This window comes from Ricinus communis, chromosome 2 (assembly GCF_019578655.1).
Source record: "Ricinus communis isolate WT05 ecotype wild-type chromosome 2, ASM1957865v1, whole genome shotgun sequence".
Lineage (NCBI taxonomy): Eukaryota > Viridiplantae > Streptophyta > Magnoliopsida > Malpighiales > Euphorbiaceae > Ricinus > Ricinus communis.
This window is the reverse complement of record NC_063257.1, coordinates 31,923,616-31,930,118: the sequence shown is the minus strand read 5'-3', so window position 1 is coordinate 31,930,118 and position 6,503 is coordinate 31,923,616. Positions and strand designations below refer to the sequence as shown.

The 6,503-nt window shown below is 39.7% G+C and overlaps 1 non-coding gene across 1 annotated transcript; it reads left to right on the top strand.

The window, feature by feature from the left end:
* The first annotated feature begins 6,072 nt into the window (after positions 1–6,072).
* Positions 6,073–6,179, top strand: LOC112536324. Its single transcript, XR_003080364.1, has one exon. It is a non-coding gene; the product is annotated as a small nucleolar RNA R71 (small nucleolar RNA).
* Positions 6,180–6,503: the final 324 nt, after the last annotated feature.

The window sequence follows — 6,503 nt, the reverse complement described above, 5'->3', positions numbered from 1 at the left end:
TAAATTGGAATTCGCAGGGATGAAATTGTAAGTAATTAAGAAAGTTGAGGGACCAAATTGTAATAAGGAAAAGTTCAGGGGTCAAATGTCGATATTGAAGGGAAAGAAATCGGGAAGAAGAGAGAGAGAAACAAAGGGGGCGCCGCTCGTGAAGAAGGAGGAGCCGGGTGCTGCGGCCGATCGCCGGAGTGCGATGGCTTGGCGTCGGCAAGCAAAAGCAATGAGGCGCGAATCGCAAGGAGAGAAAGAGCGGATTCCAGGCGTGTTTCCGGCCGTTGTTGGCGGCCGAGTTGGGTGGCGATCGGCTCTGAGGGCTCTCTTCCGGCAAAGAAGGGCGACGCCTGGGGTGGCCGGAGTTGCAAGATCCGGCAAAGTGAAACTTAGAGTGGCAGCCGGCATTTTTGGGTTTTTTCGGAGAGATCCGGCGGAAGATGGACGATCGGAGGACGTATCCCGACTCTCCTCAGCTCAAGCTTCGAAATGGCACTGGTTTCGTGGCGATCGGGCTTCGTTTGCAAATCGACGGTCGAGATCGTGCGCAAATCTCTCCGGATGATCAGGTGTCAGATCGGAAAATCAGAAGCAGAGATCGTCTTCAGCGCGTCGTTGTGAGTTCGATGGTGTGTTCGGATCGTCGATCGGACTTCGGCGGCCGGAGGTGAGTCGACCGAGCGATCGAGCGTCTCGGTAATTTTCTCTAGCCGTTGATTTTAGAAATCCTTGATTTTAAATTTGTGTCTATTGGATTATATTGAGTATTTGATGATTTTTGTGAGTCAAAAATATTTGTCCGATTGGCTGCCATAGTCGTATTTTGTCTTTGTGTGGCGGAGTCGGGAAATAGTGAAGTTTGGGGACCCGACTCCCGTTGTTTAAATTGTTGGATATTTGGAGTGTTTTTCTGGCAGGTCCTGGACCCGTTTTTACGGGGGGTAATGTTCGTATTGTAGGGGAGGTTCACGGATTTTCGGTGAGAATTCTCCCGAGTCGAGATTCTTAGTCCTGTGAGTCTAGACCTAGGATTAATGATCGATTGTTTCAGCGTTTTGATAAATTGTTTTCCGTGATTAGATGATCTGTCTGTTCGGCTCGCTCCAACCGAGGCACCGGAGCAGAGCTAGGAGGTCGCCCAATCCTGTGAGTTAAAGTCATTTAATCTTTGCGCTATTGCTAATCCCGATTTTAATATGCTATTTAGAATTTGTGCTTAATATGATTATTAGTATCGCAAAATAAATGATTTCACTTGATTATTAATATTTGAAATAATATAAATATTATTATTAGTATGTTATAATAAGATAAACGTTATTATTTTTCCCTCACAAATTGCACGTTGTTTTACCTTAAATATTTAATCTTTATTTCGATATGTGTTGGTTGAGTTCATCAGATAATGATATTTATTATATGTGATGATTGCGAATTGGGAAATGTGGCTTATAGAACATGCCACTGATGGGTTACATCGTGATCAGCGCACCGGTAATGATTATGGACATAAGGTTATTATGGATTTGTTTGCCCTGATCGAGCATTGCTCTCTGGGCCGAGTTCGATTGATTGCCGGGAGGTAAGGTCCCTGGTCGAGCATTGCTCTCAGGCGATCTTATTGGATTAAGAGAGCCAAATGGCTACTAGATTTTGGGGTTTAGGGTTCTACCGAGCCACTCGTCCCGTAAAAGTAAAAATATATTTTTATTTATTTATTTATTAATTTATTGTGGTATGATTATAATATGGATTGTATTTACGTGCATGGTTGATATTTTGATTCGAATGATTAATATTTTATGTGAAGGAAATAGTAGGGTATGATTATAGTATGGTTTGATATACTGATTTGAATAATCTATGTTTTCTGAGAAGAAGCAATAGTCTCTAGATTATTTGATTTTAACTCACTCTAGACCCATACTCCATTTATGTTTTTTCGGATTCGTGATCGTTAGTTCTCCCGCGACTCTTATTCAGTAACCCGACTCCTTCATCATCGGGTGATGTATTTGATTTTGTATGTAAATTGGTAAATCTTAGATTCTCCGCAGTAGTAATAGTAGATGTATCAGTTGTAAATTTTCTGAGTTTCAGGTCTCGCCTAGTTTTTCTGGCAGACCGAAGTATTTATGTAGAATGTAGCTATTAAGATAATTTGTGGTTTTAATAATATTAATTTGAGATGAGATTTGTTTAAATCCGGTGAGTGTCGGGGCTTACTACGGGTTTCGGTGGCCTTAAGCCTACCCATTCCCTAGTCGGCCACGGGCCCAGAGCCGTGCCCTCGCCGGTGTTGAGCCACCACGGGCCGTGATGGAGACCGTGGTGGCCTCAGAAACCGTGTCGAAAGTCCACCTTCGAGGGTCAAATGTCAATGGTTCAGCACGGCCAGAGTCCAAGCCGTGCTCAACCTTGAAATGTTAGCCTTTGCTCAATTTTGATGGATTCTGGTCTGTATTCACACGTATCTTCCTTAAATATTGATAATTCCACCAATGATCACCTGAAACATGAAAGTAACCAAAACAGAGGTGATTCTAGCATAAAACAAGATAACTATGCACAAAAATGGAAATAATTGGGCATATAAACATGGGTAACACAATGCATATCAAATCACCCCACACTTAACCTTTTGCTTGTCCTCAAGCAATCAATAACTCAATACATATACAAGCAACAATCACCCCTCAAAATCTATGCTAAGGTTCACAACTTAGCCTTATTCAACATATAAAAAACTAAACTCAAGTAGCCAAATAAATCATACACCTTCAAAGAAGAACTATAATAATACCATCTCGAAGTACAACTTACATTACAACTCAGCATTAAGGACTAGGAACCATTGCCTCACAGGGATCTCTCAAATCACTTACAGTGTTTACAGGTAAACAAAAAGATTCCCTCAATGCAGCTGCACAAAACCTGTTTACCATAAGCTTGCTCATAAATCTCATCTTCGCTACTGCAAATAAATGAATACCAAAATCAGAGGATCTTTACAAGAGTTGAAATGTGGCTAAGGTAAAGATAAGAATATTTGAATAGAAGCGCAAAGTATACTGAAAAATCATGTAATTATTTAGAATGAATGCTTTAGGAGCTGAATGCCAAATCAATAAAAGTACTCACTAAGCCTTATTTGAAGTAGAGGATGCTCAAGGAATTGAATCCAAAAGAGAAAATAGCTAAGAAAGAAGCACAATAAACACTTATTTACATTATATTTTTTTTTCTTTTTTTTATATGCCACTGCAGCTTACACAGGGGCTGCATGGTTAATAACACAAACAACGAGAATAGTTATACAATTTGGATTGAAGGGAGCATCAAAGAATGATTAAAAGGACTAAATGAATTTATAACAAAATTAGGCACTATGATTCCATAAAAGAAGAAGCATAACACATAATTATTCAGTATATAGGGTGAAAGAAAAGACAAATATAGAGAATGGTATAAATGTAGTGTATAGGTGTAAATCATGAAGAAAGGTTAAGGCTTAAAACTGGCTGATTAATGGAAATAAAGGGTAGGCTTTTGGCCAGATGTGGTGAATCCTAAGTTGCCCAAATCATTTAATGGTATTCAAAAGTTCATGTAATCTTAACAAGCATTACAAAGCAAGTTCTAGAAACAAATTAAGTACAACGCACACTCAATCAAGAAAAATCATGAGCATAATTTGCAATGGATGCTCAAATTTTGGTTCAAAAGCTCACTTTTGAAGTGGTTAAAATCTGCAATTGGTTCCCATACTTAGCAATTGAATCATCACATAAATGGTATAAGAGATTGGCATAATCAAAGTTTAAAGATAAAGGCTAGAAACTTGCAAAGAACTCAAGCAACATCGATTTAACCCGGCCAAAGTGACATATTGAACACAATGAAATTACTTTCCAAGAATAAAAATCGAGAGGGACAATCAATTACAAGTGTGTGAATTAAGTCATTAATTACAAAAGAACAAATTAAGCTTAAGCGACATGAAGAACATAGGTCCTAACATCCTAACATTATACAACACCAGTGATAGCAATTTCAGACACATCCAAAAGTCATAGGAAAGAGAAGAGAACATATGGTTGACCCACACCCACCCCACACTTGAAGAACACACTGTCCTCAATGTAAAATCAAGTGGGTACCCCACATAGGATGTACAAATAAAGAAAGCAAAATCAATAATATCTAGGTACATGACATGTATGAAAAATAAAGTAAATCAACGCACACAATAAAAAGAAAAAAGAAGATCTAGGGGGACTTCCCTGATTATCCGCCGAGGCTGGTGGAGTGGAAATTCGGTGGGTCCAGCAAGGGCTAAAAATGAAAAATAAAGAAATAAGAGAAACTGAAAATAAAAATTAAATAAAATATGAAAACTAAAACTAAAAAAAAATGTTTCAGAACTAAATAAAAGTTGGGGTGCCTTCCAAAAGTGTATCTTTTTTTATTTCTCGAGTCATTTAGCTGGACTCGGTGATAACTCCCTAGATGTGCAGTTTGAACTAGGGAGTTATCACCTCATCCTCGACCCTAAGTTTTAACTTCCCATCACAAACATCTATCATTGCCCTAGATATTGCAAGTAAAGGTCTTCCTAGAATTAATGGTACACTACTCTCACCGTCCATGTCAATAAAATCGACAGGAAATATAAATTTATTTACTTTTACAAGCATATTTTCTACAATACCCCTAGGATAATTAACAGATCTATCAGCTAATTGTACTCATCCTAGTGGGTTTGGTCTCTCCCAGCCCCAACTTTACAAACAGGTTGTACGGCGTTACATTAATGCTAGCCCTTAAATCAGCTAAAACATCATTAACAGATAAGTTACCTATAACACAAGGAATAGTAAAACTCCCTGGATCATGTCACTTTTCGATAACTTATTTTGGAAAATTGCCGAACATTCCTCGTTTAGCGTCATGCACGGCAAGTCCTCAAACTTCCTTTTATTGCTAAGAATCTCTTTTAAGAACTTCGCATACCTAGGCATCTGCGAAATAACTTCAACAAAAGGTAAGTTTATATGCAGTTATTTAAGAATATCTAGAAATTTACCAAACTATTGCTGGACTTGCGCCTGCTTTAATCTAGCAGGGTACATAATTTTAGGCTTGTATTCCCTCAGTGGAATCTCTTTTGCCTCTTCCTTCTCTGGTTCCTTCACCTTGGTAGCTTCAGCTTTCCTGCTTGAATCTACCTGCGCATCAACATCATTGTTAGAAATAGAAGAAGGACCAAGAACATACTTACCTGACCACAATATGATTCTGTTCACATGCTCCCTCGGGTTGGACTTTGTAGTGGTAGGCAGAGTCCCCAATTGCCTCTCAGCCAACATCCTAGAAATCTAGCCTATTTGAGTTTCCAAATTCTAAATGAAGGTCTGTTGAATCCTAAATGCACTATCCGTCTGCTGAAACCTATTGTCAATAGAGGACACAAACTTCATCACCAACTCCTCGAGATTGGGCTCTTCTCCTAAGGTGGAGGTAGTTGGAATGGACCAGCCTGCTGCTGGGGATGTTGTTGATGCAATCTCTGAAATCCCGGTAAATCCTGGGTGTTGTTATTTCGCTATCCAAAGTTGGGATGGTTTATCCATCCTCGGTTGTATATATTATTGTAAGGGTCATTCTACTGCCTAGACGCATTCCCCGTATAATTAACCTGTTCATGGTCAGCAGAAGAAGATGAAGAAGAAGCAAACATATCTCCTGCATTACAGTTTGCACCGTAGTGCGGGCCACCATAGAACTTGCAGCTTATCTGTGCTACATGAACCGGCATCTAAAGTTGGTTTATTTTCTTGGTCAGAAGCTCCACCTAAGCTGCCAAGGCTGTTGTGGAATCTAACTTGTTGATCACTCCTTGCTTGACTGGTCGACTCCTAGAGGATTGCCACTGGTAGTTGTTCATGGCCATCTCCTCTATCAGATTTTACCGCCTCCTGCTCTTATCGCTCAGGCCCCACTGCTGCGCAAAGATCTACCATTTGCCTAGTAGCAAGGTTCAAACCACTATAGAAAGTTTGAACTTGCATCCATACTGGTAGTCCATGGTGCGAGCAATATCGGAGCAAGTCCTTGTACCTCTCCCAGGCATCATACATGCTCTCGTCATCGAACTGCATAAAAGAAGATATGTCATTTCTCAATCTAGCAGTTTTAGTAAGAGGAAAGTACTTATATAAAAACTTCTCAGCCAAAAATCTTCATGTCGTAATAGCGTTGGTTGGGAGTGGTTGTAACCATCTCTTCGCTCAGTCCCTCAAAGAAAAAAGAAACAGCCTCAATTGAATGGCATCATCAGTCGTTCCATTTATCTTGAAGGTGTCACGATCTCCAAGAAGTTGGCTATGTGAGCGTTTGGGTCCTTGCTCTGTAGTCCCCCAAATTGCACACTATTCTAGACCATTTGTCTCACGTTCGGCTTTATCTTGAAGTTATTGGCTGCCACAGGTGATCGCAATATACTTGTATGT